We start from the raw sequence: 17,967 nt of genomic DNA on the forward strand, positions 1-17,967 counted from the left end.
ACTGATTCAGTATAAAATGACTTTACACACCTACTGTTTCAAATTCTATACACTTACTTTTAACACTGTTTTACTAAATGATTTAGTCAAAAATATTGAGTACTTTCACATTATATCCACCCATTAATTTCTTTTAATGTTGTCTAAGTAACATTTTTCAACTTTTTCTTACCTTAACCACTCTATATTTGACAAAGAACATCTTCAGTCAGGTGCCTCTCCTTTCTCAATTGTGGCGATCTTGCAAGGTCGAAGGAAAAGCCATAAATTGGGTGATACTGCCCTTTAATGGATTATCAGTGCAATGCACGCATCACATCATATACGTTAGAGGTTTAATGGGAAAAAAATATTATACTCATGAAATCGAGGGCTCAAAATGTCTTGTAGTTAGAATGATACGTTTGACGTTATAGGGTTAGGAACCCATTTTGCAGTGGCCAACTTTATCATCTGCAAGTGGAGATCTTCTAGCAGTTCTTTATAAACTTTACATGCAGCCGATGTCCGTTATGCTTCCGCCATGGTGCGCACGCCTCTCCTGCGTCGATGAGGGGGGCTTCAATTGGCCGGGAATCAAGTCGGCTGTGCTCAGTCCCACAAAGGCTCAATTGCAAATTCCTAACTACGAAAATGCCAAAAGAAAGAAAACTCCACCCATGCGCAGTTAGACTGCAAGCGTCCTTAATGTCAACATGCTCTGCTCTCTCATCTACATCTGATCTCCTTTTTTCTTCCATTTGAGCCCCCCCCCCCCCCATATATCCTCATCATTCACTAATCCCGTCATTTAATCCCTATTCCTATATCTTCCATGACATTGAAATGAAAAGAGAAGACAAACTGTAGAAGTTAGCAGAAATCCTCCTCCTCGTAGTTTGTCACCCGTGTTCCTTCCCTTCTCCAATCATGAGGCCCTCCTACTTTCTATCGCACTCCCATCTCATTCAGGAGGGATTTAAAAAAAAAAGAAAAAAGAGCAAGTAGATCACGGATCTTATTGATATGATTCCCTGGCTTTAATCTCACTGATGTTAAAAAGATTATCTTTGGAAAGCAGCGTGTTTGCATCTCTGTGTTATCTAACACAATCCCACTTAGCATGCATGATAGTCTGTGAAAAGATTTGATTGATATCGGAAGTGACAGGCACGCACTGGCGAACCAGATGTTGAAACAGGCAGAGGATATTTGCATACACACTCCAGGTCATGAGAAAATGATGCAGTGGCAGAGAAGGGATAGAATATAGGAGATAGGGTCAGAGTGAGTGTAATGGGAAAAGTCTATTAACAGCTATAATATAAAAGCGAAATTTTGTTTTTAAAGCTACAGTAAGAATATGAATTTGAGTTCCCTGGCATCTACTGGAAATGCAAGATTTGGTTGGTCTCAAAAGAAAGAAGTGATGACCAAGCAGTAGACTTGTGTTCACCTGGTCAGAGGTGTTGCCAGGAATTTGTGGCCTCAAGAAAAAAATGACTGTATTCGTTAGGGCCCCATCACGTTAAAGGGAAACTTGACTCATTGAGCGACTTTCAACTGTAAGAAGATAATATCTTGTCAATCATTAATGTGATGACTTTATTTTTTTTTAACTCCAGCACGCCTGCAACCCTCGTGAGGACAAGCGGTTCAGATAATGGTTGGCTGGATTATTATTATTATTATTATTATTATTATTATTATTATTGTTGCTGTCTTGATGTTATGGTGATGTAAAGGTGCCTGTTCAAAATTGTGGTTTTAAACTAGTGTTGCTCCGATACCGATACTGGTATCGGCAGAGGCCCCAATACTGCATTAAAACAGTGGTATCGGTGAGTACTAACAAGTAACACGACGATACCATTCATATCATTCTGAGGCAAATATAGGACTTTGGATGCAGCATCTTGTGTCTTGCTCATGCACGACATTCACTAATGTGTGACATGTTCACTGCATGCCGAGCTAAGATATCCGATTGGCCCTTGAATGCTCTGAACCAACGGCAGGACAGCTTTTTCATGTTGAGAAAAAAAAAGTTTGGTTTGGTATCGGCATCGGCCGATACTGCAAAGCTGGGTATCGGAATCGGTATCAAGGGTCAAAAAACAGTATCGGAACAACACAATATTAAACATAGTAATCGCGTAAAGTACTGCTTCTGCAAGTATATCCAATACCAAGGAAATAAAGTATACTGTATAAAGATATATGTATCATTATTATAAATCTACTGATAACAGTTAAAGTCAATATGTTCTTAGTGAGTAAGCGGTACTGTAATGGTTTAGGATGTTTGTATGACGCGAAAGAGAAATTAAGAACATTTGGGGAAAATTCACAGGGTTAACATCTCCTGGAAAAAAATATATTTTTTGAGCCTTCAAATATATGGTAAATGACCCTTGAAATAGTTTAAATGGATTTTGCATAAACACACTCCCTGGTGGAGGTCACACTAAAATCCAAGTACACATGACAGAATATCAAACTGGGCACAGTAAGCAAAGCCAACTGAAAGGAAGAGGTGAAACGAAACAACCATAATAAACGCGTATATTATTAATAAGAACATCATTATGGCTGCTTAACAATGCAGTGTCCATAAAAGGACACGAGTCATTAAAGCTGAGTGCTGACTGGAATGAAAAGGACAAAGTAGACCGTTAATCACCTGACGGTACGACTCCCACAGACCTAACTGACGCGCTAACTGCTGTCAGTCAATCACAGAAGTGACATTTAGAGATTATTATTCTAGTTGACTCAGTAAAGCCATAAACAGCACACAAGGCACATATGCAAGTGGCAGTGATTTGTATGAGGAGATTGCAAAAGAAGGCACGAAGCCAACTGAATAACACAGAGCAGTTGTTCTGTATAAAGCAATTTGATGGCCATGAAAATAAAAAAGACGGAATGTGGCACCTTAATCACTTTCTCACAATACCCCCACCATTCCACGCCCTTTTTCTCTTTTTGTATGCTTTCCGAGACACTTTCGTCACGATAATCCGCGGAGCGTTCTTTTAATCACATCTTCGTGGGTCTTCACTTTTTAATTAAGGTCCGTGTTTCAGCTCATTTCACTGCACATATTTAGAGAGCCGGTGGGACGCCGAGGCATTCATTAGACAGATAGTCTGACAGAACAGCACCAGGCTGCTCCTGAGCACGGATCTTAAAGACTCTGATTGGGTTTTGAACCAAGGGCACATGAAGGCGTGCACACACAATTATAGACATACAAAAAAATCCCCGCATAGAATTGTGTGTAATATATTTAGCCAATGTATGCATCATTTTTTTTCCATAACGCTACAGTAATAAATTGCATGCTAAGTTTATTTCTTTTCATTAGCCTTTAGATTAACCACACTGATTAAACAACAGAACTGAAAACACTCTCTCTCGAACAGATGGACAATATTATTGCAATGACTTTAATTACCGTACTTTTCTGACGTATTTTTCCTGAGTATAAGTGAAAAAATATGTCATAAAGAAGAGAAAACATATCGCTGGCGTTGGGCCAAAACCTTGTACGGTATAAACTCAGAGTTTGAACGTCGCAGAACTCGTACAAATCGGACTTGGACCCAAAAAAAAAAATCTGAGAAAAAAATGCCTCGGAGTTTGACCTTATTCTCAGAGTCCAAACACCCAAGCAACGCCGAACGTATCTTGAATGTGTAGCCGAGTCAAGCCGAGCGATACCGAATGCACACGTCACGGCCGTCGAAACAAGGCGCTGCTCCTCTCGAGCCAGCAAGAAGACCAGAAAGTGCTACGAACCACAGTGGATTTAAGGAAGGAGATAATCGCTCCATTTTATCTACTGTGACTACTTCTGTAAATACTATGAAATCTGAAAATATATCAAATGAAATTTGCCAAATTGTGACTTATGAGGTTTTTGGCCCGACGCCAGCGATATATAAGTCACACTGGACTATGAGTCACAGTTTTGGGGCAAATTTAGTTTACAAAAACTGAGACCAAGAACAGTAGAGCTCGGACTCACATCCAAAATCCCCCTTCCCTAAATGTATTGACGGTTAGATTCAAAACTTCCGTTTCTAACTATAGAAAAGTTTTTCTTTTTAGGTTAAAATGGCTTACCTTGATTAGAATCTTGCGTTGTGTGGCCAAAGATAGAATCCTGGTCGGTTATTGCGCCTTTTGGTACTGTATTTAGTAAATCCTTGTTGGAACGAATGCTGCATACTAAGCTAGCGCGCTAGCTGGGGCGACGGCCCCCTTTGTTTGTTACCATCAGGCGGCAGTAAACTAACAACATACGTCACTCATTAGTCGCCATGACGTCTTCTTCCATTTCTTCTGCTACTCTGTTTTATCGGTTTACAGATACTTTTGTGCATTACCGCCGCCTATTGAAACGGGGTCAATTTTCAGTTATTTATATGATTGAATGCGTTTTGCCCAAGCTCTAATTTTAATATATACAATGTGCAACTTCAAGTCCAGAAAATACGGCAATGTTCATATGTTTGTTTTTAAGTGTTTTAACCATCATCGTTACCTCCACATGCCAAATGAAAGTGTACCCACACAAACCGCACACTCATCAATGTACGTCGGTGTTGCTGCAAGCATGTACAACCGCAATATAACTTGATCTTAGACTTATTATTAGCCCCCTTGAATCATAACCAGAATTTCATATTGCTGCTTGCACATACACCTCCACACAATGCTCCATCAGTGATCATCACACACTCTTCCATTAACATCACAGCAAGCTCCTTTCCATCTCCTCCGACTGCTCTTGTTTGTCATCCTAAGCTCTGCCTTCAATCATGTTTGCCCACGCCTTTACAGCACATTGCCCATTTAATTGGATTGAGAACCCCATTTTGAATATGTAAGAGCAGGAGCTGCATAGTAATCAGTTATATTCAAATGAAGGACGGTGCTGTTAATTGACATTTCTGGGTGTGTTGAAAGGACAAAAAGTCCTCTTTTAATGGTGGGTCAGCGGTGATGGCGGCTTTGTGAGAGGTTTTGCTTTCAAATGAAAAATGTGCAATCATAATTCGCCAATAAATTATGTTATCTAGAGATGCTCTCACACTGGTAGAGATGCTGGCCTTCTTATCACAAGTCAGCATACGATCATTTGTGCAGCATACTAAAGTCTTAACTTGAAGGTAAAATGACCACATATTGTGACTTTGAGGACAAAAAGAGAAGGCAAACAAACATTATTTAAGGATACTCAGAAATGCTACAGGAGTATACCATTTATTATAATTTAGTGTGTGGGGGGGGGGGGGTGTTTCAATTGCTCGAGAAACTTCATGGTGCATTACTATCAATGGCCATCTTACCCTCACATTTTGATATTTGACAGAAGTACGAATAAGATCATAAAATGTGAAGAAAATAACTAATTTGCATGCAGTTTTAAAAGTAAAGCTATAACACTCGACACTCAGCACTCCCACAGTGCCCAATTTGAGTTGAGATTGTTCTGAAATCGTCAATTATTGACCGTCTTGGCAATACTGAATATTGACATCCCCTACAGTGGCCACATGTTAGTGTTGACTGAGTGAAGGTCAGGTCTATGGAGTCATAGTTCACAACTTAATGACATAAGAGCGTTCTTGGCTAAATAATGAAAGAGGCCCATCATAGTAATCACTGGAGAGGGGTCTAACCAGCTCACAGAGAATAGCTCTCTTCATTAAAAGACAAGGAACTCCCAAATATTCTATCATAAGTGCCTTTTGTATAGACGGTGATGACATATTGGGGGCTTGAAAACGTAAAAATTTGACGTTACCTTCCCATACACGGCCCCAAATTCCGCTCAGATCTGCGTTTACGTCACATGGATGTGCCAGTACAGGGAGTTACATCACAGCACCACCTAGCTGCCTGGCATGCATACACAATAGAATTCCACACACTTATTGCGTTATTGTATGTATGCCTATTTTGCCTGATAAACGCTCGTCTAAATGCAAAATAAAAAGTGGAGACAAGTTTTGCGTCATCATATAAACGTAGCCCAAGTGAACATATACTTCATTAAGTTTACAAGTTGAAGTTAACTAATTCTATTAACTAGTTCTATTTTTAATCATTCACGCAATCAATTATGTCATCGACTAGTCAATGTGGACTTGACTTTCATCACATTATATATCTTAAGTCATGCAACTCCTGATGTGTAGAATTGGATGAATGAATACATTGATGGATGGAGATAGATGAATAAGTACGCCCCTCCTGGTGACAAATGGAAGGAGAAGCAGCACTTAGATCTTCGCCTTGTGTTTTGAATCCAAACACTTTCAATGGTGACCAGAGCTACAACCTGTTAAGGGACCAAATGTATAGAGCGTGCATGCCGCCTATTACAATTGAACAATTTAGAAGCACAATTGAGGCCCCGCCCACACAAAAGCCCGTTTCAATGTATCCGCACAAGTTTCTTACCGTTTGGGCAGTTCGTCCACACGGCGGCACCGTTTCGGAGCTTGAAATTGATCACTTTTGGAACCAGGTTCCAGAGTGGAAAGATTTCAAAACAATGTGGAACATACGCCGTGCCGTAGTCGTTTTGTGCAACGTCCTAAGCTTTTACAGCAAAAATATTTTGCGTGATGTCGTTGTATTGGAATCACCCGTCATTGTCACTTCTCCTGTGTTCGTCTCACTGATCTGTATATACTACTGGATAGCCCATACACGCCCTTGAAGCGACAGGATGGCCATTTTACTCCTCTCATCTCGCAAGCAGACTACTGTATAAACGATACATATACGTACAGATTCAACATTTACAGCTTGTATACGAGCACTAGCCTATAGACTAGTATATGTATATATATATATATATATATATATATTTCAATACTGTAAATGTATAGGATCGTATGCCGAGAAACTTTTCTTGGGAGGAGTAATATGGCGGCCTCGCAGCTTCAAAAGTCTTGGCCTAATGGCTATTCAGATTGGTTTGTCTTCTTTGCTGATTCTTCTACGCTTTCCATTAACTCCCTGTGGCTGCGCTACAGCGCCACTCCTGACTTGGCATATACATTACAGCCGTTAAGCGTCCTCAGCGTCTTCTTTTGGACGCACGCATGTCTTGAAACGTTTCTGTGCGTACAGGATTGTTTTGAGGAACATAGCCAGCTTTGTTTCCATGCGAACAGAGCCTTTGTGTGTTGCACAAACTGTATGGATTCACTTAAGGGAGCGGAAAACTTGTGGAACAGGAAAGGAACATTTAATAGGAAGCTTCAGAGGGCTCAAATGAAACAAGAATACAGACAAGCGTTAAGCAGTTACTTACAACAAAGTGACACAGTTCAAAACCGCGCCGAGGCCTCTACTCATTGCACACACATACGCAACATGGATTGAAAGAGAAAAGGGTGATTCCATTCCTCCAAGCTGACATAAAGATCAGTGTTTCATAGCCCAGGCAACCTACTGAGCGCGCTCACTGTCAACTCCGATACTTCCCAGTGCTGCTGCTGCCTAGGGGACCAGATCACACACACATGCACACAAAACTCTCAAAGCCATAACGCGAATGACAAAGCCCTTCGATCCCCCTGTGCACGGTTGTGCGGTATTGCAAACCCATGTCAAACTGTGTGTGTGTGTGTCCATAGTGGGAGCGGGAGTGTGTATAATGCTGGCCTTCCACCTCATCGGCAAATGCCAGCAAGAAGCAGAGTGTCAGTATATGTGCAAATGCCAGTCATGATAAGAGAGAAGGCCAATTACCACCATAAGGGCTTTGGAGACAGACCACTTTGTGCCTTTTCAGAAGAGATGTGCGCACATGAAAAGCAAAAACTCAGCTTTAGGAAAGTCTTCTATCATACTCTTATGTGCATAAAACAGTTCAACCTCCCAAATCAAGCTCAAAGAGAGTTTTTTTTAAAATTAGAACTACAGTTGGTCAAAATCACGCTATGTTGTCCTTAATGTCTTTGAGAGATTCGTCTTCTATAATCCCAGACTTTCATGTCCAGACACAGACACGAGGATTGTTTGAGTTGTAAATGTATGTCAAACATCTATCATGCTTTTGTCCTGTTTTAATTAAATCAAATTCAAAAAAGTGAGAGAGAAAAAAATGCTTTAATTGGCAAATATTGAAGGACAAATTTAGCCAGTGGGAGACCAGATCGGGCCTTTACAGTTATGTAATGTTGGTTTGAACATAACTTGTTTTGGTGTCGTCATCTACTGTCAAACTAAAAAAAATAAAAAATAAAAAATAAATAAAGAGAGAGAGAATGTTCCTGTTTTTAATAGGTTGTTGTCACTAAGTGACAGACTACAATGAATGAAGTGAATTTCTATCTATCTATCTATGTTACTACGTGATAAACACTTATGTCCACTTTCTCCCCAATTTGTTTTCAATTGTTTTTCAATTTTTTTTTAAATACATTTGTTCAGTTTTGGAATGTCCACATTCAATTTCATGCCCAAAACATAACAATATTAAAAAAATGATAAAAATAGACATAAGTGTTTTTCACATAACAGCGTCAATTTTATATAATTTCAACACAATTCAGCATTTAGGATTGTCCAACTGACTACATTTGTTGACTTAAAAATTCCAAATATTTTGTTTCCATGACAGTGCACTGGCATAGTTTATGAAGTCTTCTCATTTACATATTATTTGATCCTGGAGTTTTCACAGCAATAGACAAGATGATGTCGTCATCTTAAATATGCATGTCAACCAAGTCGTACACTATGAATCACGTCGTAAGCCACATTAACTGTATACTTCCTATTGTATGTTCAATGCTTTTGGATTAAGCGGCATACACTTAAAGCCTCTCCCCTGTAGGCCTACATTTATGTATTACTTATTGGTTTGCGTAACCACGCACATAAAAACCTGGTACACACGTAAAACGGTCTTAGGGTCGCAAGCGTAATGAGCTCTGTTGTGCCCACATGGTCAGTGGGTCGCCTGTTTGGCTGAACAGACGGAAAAACACACACACACGCACGCACGCACACGCACACACAGGTCCCCCTGGAGCAGCGTACATATAGGCGACATGTTGGCACTGATTAGGGCAGACAGTTCGCCCCCTACAAATAGACAGGGCCAGACAGGATGGCGTGGTGCCAGCAGTGGCTACTAGCATTCGGCGCGCGTGTGTGCATGCGCGCGCGCGCGCGCGTCTGTGTGTGTGTGTCAACGCCGGCCCCTCCAAGAGTCCTTGCGGGAATCGTGCTCGATAGTATAAACAAACACAAGAGCAATGATGACAATAAAGATTATGTTCATATTTGCTTCCCTCTTTCAATAAAAGGGCAAATTATCAAGTCACGAGAAGCTCTCTCAGCTTCGCGTTGTACCATGTGAGAAATGCTGTGTTTGTTTCCGGGAGTGTGTGCTAGCCTCGGAGAAGGCGCACTTTTGAAGGCGCAAATGAGATTCAAGCAGCAGTCAGAAACCCACAACGGAAGCGCAAACGAGGTAAAAGAATGACATTTTGTCTTTTTAAAGCTCTTTTCTCTCACGTACGTGCGCGCGCACGCACACCTAAGTGCCTCGCAGACCCCCTGTTGTTCATTGCGCTAGCTAGTTATGCAAATGCATCTCCTCACTTGGCTTGTCAAGGCGTGGAAGTGGATTAGCATAAAGATGATTTCAAAACACTCACAGACTACACGCATGCATCCGGTTGATTTAAAATAATCATTCCTATCCTATGACTACATAAGTACACATCATAAATAACCTACATGAGGCATATGTAAAAGCAATGCTATTCTTACATATTGATCATCAACTTAAACAGCATGAGATCAATCTTATAGTTTGAACTTTGCAATAACATAAGTTTTGGTAAGGGAGGGACGGTAATGTTGGATTGTAAGCTTTACAGTTAACGTATTTAAAGCGCCTACAAAATGTGAACACAACTTGACGTATCTGTGTATCTCGGTTTTTCAGACCAAAAATATGTTAAAAGAGACTTGAGCGGTGGCAGCTCGTGAATAGATGGAGCTAACGAGACCAAAAAAAATTAATTATAACATGTAAATATTATGTGATATATATATATATATATATATATATATATATATATATATATATATACACACACACACAAAATTAATCACACTATTAATTTTGACCGCAGCTAATCCTTCATCTTGACAGCGGATGGTTACGTTAAAAGTAGCGCAGGTTACGTTTGAGCTATAAACATAACGACAAGTAAATCATTTAATAGATAGCAGCGTGGATGACATTCAGAATATTTGTTCTAGTCAAAATACTGGGGTCATTTCTTTCTCTTTTTAAATTATGAAAGTAATTAATTTATTAGAAAAAGAAGAGGGTGGGAATGTGAAAAAAAAATGTGGATGGCATCCTGATAACATTAAATGTAGAAATAATTAACACATAATAGGTGCTCTTCAAATTTGGCGGGAATTTTTTTTGATAAAAACTCTTTTTAATTGGGTAATTAATCATGATTAACCACAATTCTAAAATGGTATTAATCTGATTAAAAAAATAATAATAATTGTTTGACAGCTTTATTTTGTCCGATCAAGTGAAGCTTGTGAGAGTACAATTTTGAATGTATGGTTGCTAAATTACGTTTATGCTGACTTGGTAAATGTATTCGTATGGCAGAATCTCTATTGACGAGCTGCCACTGACTCATGTCCCAAATAAGCAAAAAAGGCCACTTCTCATCACTTTTACACGCGTTACATTCAAATGCTTTAAAGTGATGTATGTACTGTATGCATGTATCCTCTGCTGTGTGTATGTTGGCAGACTTGGCAGTTGTCACTCAACGAGCAGATTGTGTGAGCACACTTTGATCGTGCAACCGGAGAATTATCGTATTAATCCAAGGATTCGGAGTTTTCGTATCGAACAAGTACACATGGACGCTACAAAACCAGATTTGCAGTTGACAAATAACCGTCAAAAAGAAACAAGAAAGAAACATTAGTTTTAAGAGTGGATGGTGCTTTTATTTTAATTTTATTGATTTTAGCTTTATTAGTAATTTTTGGTCCGTTTTTTTAATGTAATGGAATATTTATCTAGTTCAAAAAAACAAAAAAAATCACAATGAGTATTGTAAGGTGAAGTAAACTACAATTCCCAAACGACTGCTGGACCTTCCTTCTTCTGTATGCCATACAAAAATACAACCCCAAAAGCTCATGTATGAAATTCATTGACAAAAACAAAAACGAAAGACATCGTCTATAGAATTCATTTTACAAACATAAAATGTAGTTTTAATTAGTCACCTTAAAAAACACACTCGTCTTTATTTTATTTTGTTTACGAAAATGTTTTTCACTTTTTGCTTTACTTATATAGTATTTTTCTTTACCTAAAATAACCTTGGCCGTGACGGAATGGTGCACAATTTTCCATTTTCAGTGCACATGCGCACCACTTTTGTGCACACCTGTACATTAGGCTCTTTATAAGGTATGAGGTCAAATAAAATAACAAACATATTGGAGAAACACGCCTACTGCTATAAATATACATAACACATTGTAAACGTTGAAAGTAGTTATTAAAACTCCGATCCAGTTTGCTCAAAATAAAGACAGGATGATGTGCTCAGGTTAAATGTCTTTGGAAAGACCAAGAGCAATAAAACAGAAAGCTTCCTTACGTAAAGAACATCTCGTTCTATGAAGACAACCTTTTTTTATTTGCGTAGATGGGACGTGCCAGATGGATGACAACGCGTGTGAAGGAGAGGAAGAAGAGAGGGAGGGAGGGTGGAAACGAAGAAACGAGCTTGTTTACTTCATTCCCTCCTTCCTTTAATTTGAAAATAAAACCGCGATTGTGTGCCACCATATGTTAATCTTTAGGGGACGACACCATATGCTTGGAAATTCAGTTTATCGTACAACGAGTCATCCAGCAACTTTGCAACGGCTTCTATGGAGCAGTGAAAAGTTTTACCATTCGCGCATCTTCCAAGGTGAATATTTCACCTCTTTTAATGAGTGAGCATGCAAATTAATTACAGTATGTTTTTTTTAGTGGATGCAAATTTCAAATGTTGGTACTGAACAATATTCACATGTTCAAATTAAGAGATTAAAGCAAACAGACTGAAGGTTCAAGATGCAAAAGTGTACAGTGACACCATTTGGTCATAAATCTTTGCAAATAGCCAAACTTTTTTTAAATTAGATTTAAACTCCCAAATTTGCCCACTTTTGAATGTTTGCACATTTTTCAGCAAAATAGTTCTCTTTGCTTATATACTAAAGTATAATGCTACAGGATTTAAATGTCTGCTGCAATTAGACTGCATCGTCTCTGTAATTAGAGTGATAAGTAGGGGTGGGAATCTTTGAATGTCTCACGATTCGATTCCGATTTTTGGGCCTGCGATTCAATTCAGAATCGATTTTCGATTAAGAACGATTTTTGCTTCAAATTGCTTCGATCGACAGATGTGCATGGAATTGTAATGATCTACTCCAGTCAGACTCGCTAATGCTAATTAGCGAGCTACTTGCGGCACTTCTACTCCACGCTGAAAAAAAAAAAAACTTTTATTGGACTAATTTAATTGTGACTTTTTCCTTCTACTCTCTAATGTGACTACAATTTAACAGTGTATTAGACCGCATGGAACCACACTGCCCTCAATGACCAAACCGGGTACAGGCACACACAGACAAAGGCAAGACAGTATAAAATCATTCAAATAAAATCGATTTTGGGACATTTAAAATTGATTCTGATTCGTACTAAATGAGAATCACGATTCTTATGAGAATCGATTTTTTGGCACACTGCTAGTAATAAGTAATAAAGGTAAGCTAAATGGTTTCAAATTCAAATGAACTTTATGTCATACTTCATTAACATGAGGGCTGAAACGAGTCTTTGAGTATTTTTGAGTACCTTGGTTAAAAAAAAGGGCTCAATGCATTTTTTTTTTGCCTCAGATACCCACTTATTTACACGTAGACTGTCAGGAAGTAGTAGGCAAGACAATTGCAGCAACAGTACATTGACAGTACACGCCGCCAACGAATTGACAAGGCCAGCTTCAAAATAAACCTTGTAGAGATCAGGGCCTTGAACCGACTTTTATTTTGAAGTTGTTCCTGGCAGCGTGTCGCGGCTTAACAGCTGACTTGACAACTTCGTCCTGAAATCACGTTCAATCAGCAATTAAGTGTGCTGAAAAAATATTTAATTATGGTGACATTATATTGTACGTCGCATAGTATTCAGTGGCGGCTTCAGCGTTTAGCGGCTAGCAGCGCTAGCTAGCGGCGCTTGACTGGCGTGAGCTGTCGGATTACTTTTCAATGGCAGTTTAGAAGACGTATGACTGAACACTTTGATGCTGACAGCCTGATTCAGTTGCTGTTACCGATCACTTTTGATCAAACCTGGCTTACTCAAATTTTGGTTAGTTTTAGCCGGCAAATTCGCTACTGTGGTTCTGATGTCACTTCGTCTCATAGACCAAAATGATAGAAAATGAAGACATTCAATGAAACAGAATATAAAAAGAAGAGCATTTTGAATGCTGATTGACTCCCAAAATTGCCGAGACAAGTTTCCAGTTGTCTTTTAAAATACAAATATTTTTCAATGTTGTCAAAAATTAAGTACTGATACCTATTCAGTATCTGCATCTCTCAGGCTCACGGGCTCCTGCTCCTTAACTCATTCACTGCCATTGACGGCTATAGACGTAAAAAATTCATTTGAACAATTTCTATTAGTTTAACATTTTTTTCCCACTTTTGTTAACAAGAGTATGAAAACCTCGATTTTTTTGTTTTTTAGAAATACAGATATAAAACGTGTGATTAATTGTGAGTTAACTATTGAAGTCATGCGATTAATTATAATAAAAAAAATTAATCGCCTGACACGACTTAAAGATTATTAAAAAATCAGGCGTCGGGCGATTACAATTTTTAATCGTTATTAATTGCATGACTTCACTAGTTAACTCACAATTAATCACAAATTTTGTATATTTTCTAAATGTACAATAAAAAGGTTTTCATACTCTTGTCAACAAAAGTAGAAAAAATGTTTTACTAATAGAAATAGTTCAAATGAATTTTTGATGTCTATAGTTGTCAATGGCAGTGAACGAGTTAATATGACGGTCGATGCATCAAAAAACGATTATCGTTTATCGAAGGTCTTGCATCCCTAATTACTATCTCTCAGTGTATTTTTTTTGCCAAAAATTTAATAATAATACACACAAATATACTTTCTTTGTAAATACAGTAAACCCTTGACAGTCACCTTCAGCACTAAGCAAAACATTCCATTTTGAAAAAACACTGTATATTAAAATTCAATATGCGCATCCTCTGGAAAAATCAAATGCCAGAGTTTTCAAAGTATTTTCCACGTTTATGGAAATGCCGAAGACATACACTTTGAAAGATGTGAATTTCATCAGGAGATTTCCAAATCAACTCTAGTGAGTGTGAGGGGGTTGCCCCAAAGGCCTCGCCTTGATCGAGGATGGAGGTGTACATGCACACGGCAGACGGTTTCATTCTCTCTCTCTCTCTCTCTCTCTCTCTCTCTCTCTCTCTCTCTCTCTCTCTCTCTCTCTCTCTCTCTCTCTCTCTCTCTCTCTCTCTCTCTCTCTCTCTCTCTCTCTCTCTCTCTCTCAGAGTAATAAGGTTGCTTCTTTGCACAGATGTGATAGGGGATCATGAGTATGTGGTGAAAGAGCCCCATGCCTCAACAACGCAACGCGCACGCGCACGCACACACACACAGTCTTGGCCCTGCCTGTCTGCCACGGGTGTCAGTACATGTAAAAGGTCTCAACATAAATGGGATTAATGCAGTCTCTTTCCCATCGGCAATCATTAAGCATTCTGTTTAAAGCGCAAACACACTCAAAATAAACGTACTTCCACCCTCCCCTGCTGCAGTAAATTATTCAAAGAAAAAAAAATTAAAGGAAAGGGGAAAAGAGAGAAAGTGAGACGGGGGACTCGGCGTGAGGGGAGATCCAAAAGGAGAGAGATAGATAAGAAGGCAACAGGGAAGAAGGGGTTGCTTTAGGGTTGAGAATCCTAAAAAACAAGCAGATTTGTCACTTAGGTGGGTTCGATGCTTTGTGCCTCAAGTCCAGCTTCGATCTTCTTGAAAAAAAAAAAACTCTGTCATTGTCTTGTGATAACACCAAGAGTTTTCACCACCTTTGTGCTTTTCCACTCCCTAATTGCTTTATGACTGTTTACTTCCCACTGAGAGCAATTAGGTAGGAGTTGGGGTTTTTTCCCTTTAATATTCTTTATTATTTTTCATCTCGGCTCATACAGTGGATGTGTGACTGTAGTTGTGTGATGTTGGTGGGGGAAAAAAAGTAGAATATTTGAGCAGATCAAGTTTTGAAGGGAAAAAAAATAGTGCATCTCAAAAATGCTGGCAAAATAAAATGACCTTGACTGTCCAACATAATTGGCACATTCTTACAAGGAATACGACAGAATTCACTTTATTTTATTTTGTCAACAAAAAGCAAAGCAAGCCATGACATTTCCTCACAAACTGACAAAGTGTTTTATGTGCTTTCACTCAATCTTTTTCTTTTTTTTTTAATGCTGAAAACTGTCCTTCAGGTATGATGTGATGCACACAAAAGTACTTCACATAGTACGGCAGTTGAAAAGTTCCCTTAAAAAAATAAATAATAATAATAATGGCTGCAAGATGTTTTAGTAGAAATGAAAACAAAAACTTAAAATAATGTCAAAGCAGATTATTTTGAACTCCTATGAAGTGCAGTAAACTGACAAGCTGTTTAAACTAGAGAGTGTGTAGCAACATAAAAACAAAATATCTTTGTTTTAATGAAGAAGCAGTTCTACAAAGGAAATAGCAAAGAATACTAAGCGATTACAATTAGGCTAATGATCAGAATCCACCGAGACATCGGCGTCATCGTCAAAAGGATTGGGGTTTGTATCATGGAAACTTGTACGTTAGATCATTTGAAGACTCGAAATTGTCCAGAGGTGTGAATGTGAATTGATTGGTTTGGTTTGTCGTCATATTTGTGCTCTGTAATTGACAGCATGTAACTTGCCTCATGCCAAGATGTAGCTAGCATGAGCTTCACATATATATATATATATATGATAATATTAGTGGCTAGGGCTGCCACAAACGATTATTTTGCTAGTCGACAAATCAACAACAATAGTCGCGATTAGTCGACTAATCGGAACATATCTTGTGAAAAACATTTATGTAAATTTAAAAAAAAAATTTGGGGGATCTCTGCATTCAGTTTCATCTCATAAACCTACAAATGTTAAAAATGACAAAGATGGACGTGTTTTTCACAGGACAGCGACATTATGTAAATGGGAGCATATTGCACCAAAAAGCGTCTGCTCGTTTTAAAACCATCATTAGTTTACATTTGGATTTTTTTAAAGTTTGTACAAATGAATAATGAAGACAATTAAGATGATAGTACATTGAATTTTTGCAGCTTGTACCATCATTTCTGACATGTTTATAAATTGATGGTGATATTGTGGCTTTAGAATTTTTGTTGCTGTAAATCTTTAGTGTATATTAAAATTGAACCCCAAAATATGCAGAGTAGGACTAATTCTAAAAAAACTATAATATTTCACTCTTCTTGAGGACTAAGCCCTTTTTAATGTAGGTCGAGAAGGCAGTGAAATCAGATGAGTAAAATTAGGAAAATATCCATCCATCCGTTGGCCTACCCAAACAAAACATGGTATGCACCTGAAATGAAAAAAAAAGAAGAAAGAAATCCTTTTTTAAACCCCTGTACTGGATATTTTGTGCTTTCTTGTATTGTGTTGCCGTTGCCTGATAATAATATGCTTGCCGCTTTGGTCCATTTGTTGTGGGTGTGGCTCAAGCTGCGCCCAACTCCTCAACCCCTCCCCTCTCCTCTCGTAGCGTTGCATATTTTTGACGTCATAATGCGCGCGACCTCGTGTTGACAGAAGATGCATCATGGCGACCTAGCAGTCGCCAGTGTGGGCTTGAAAACATGTTAGATAGTTAAAAACAAACAAGCTAACTCCACGTAGAAAAGTTCAAGCTGAGATTGAACTAACAAATTTGTCGTTGTGAGGCAGCCGTGCGAGGAACATGCTCCTCACGAAGCAAACTGATTGATTGTGTTGTTACAAATAGCAGCCCCTGACGAAATATATCAAATTATATTTCCTGCATTCTTATCTTGTGCGCGTCTTGTCTTTTTCCTTTCCCGTCTGCAATTCATCAAAGTGAATTAACAAGTAGATACTGTGATTAACTTCACATGTAATATGCAGCCCCACTGACTTGAAACACATGAAAGTAGATATATATTTTCCAATTAGCTGCGACTTTGCTGTGTTTAATTGCATTTCTTTTGGCGAAAAAGCGAGATAGACTGAGACTTCCAAGCGGAGATATATATTCCACTTATCTGTTCAACAGTGATTTGAGAAGCTTTGAGATGAAACAGCAAAACTGTTGAGCAATTTTCTCACCAGTAGAAGATTTCATTGCAATTCGAAGTGTGTACAGTCCCACTACTAAGAGGTGTGCGCGTGTGTGTGTGCGCGTGTGTGCACGTGGGTGCAATACACAGCAGTTGATTAGGACCGGTACAATGGACAACCTCCATTTTGTTTGAATTTCGAATTCATTCCTTCCTTCTTAAGAAATAGAAAATTTAATTAGAAACAAATCTTTTTTTTTATACTTCAAAAAATATACTTAAAAAATGCTTTAAAAGCTAACAAAAGACAACAAATAACAACACTCTTAAAATGACAGCAAAAAATTGTGTAAATATCTGCTGTTGGCAGCGTGGCCTCTTGGGGCAGTGTGGCACAGTGCATTCACACATTTACATCGATGAATTGATGTTAATGTTCTATTAGCACGTCAATAGGATT

The sequence above is a fragment of the Leptonotus elevatus genome, chromosome 6 (genome assembly GCF_054856555.1).
Source record: "Leptonotus elevatus isolate MCC_2025b chromosome 6, RoL_Lele_1.0, whole genome shotgun sequence".
Classification (NCBI taxonomy): Eukaryota; Metazoa; Chordata; class Actinopteri; order Syngnathiformes; family Syngnathidae; genus Leptonotus; species Leptonotus elevatus.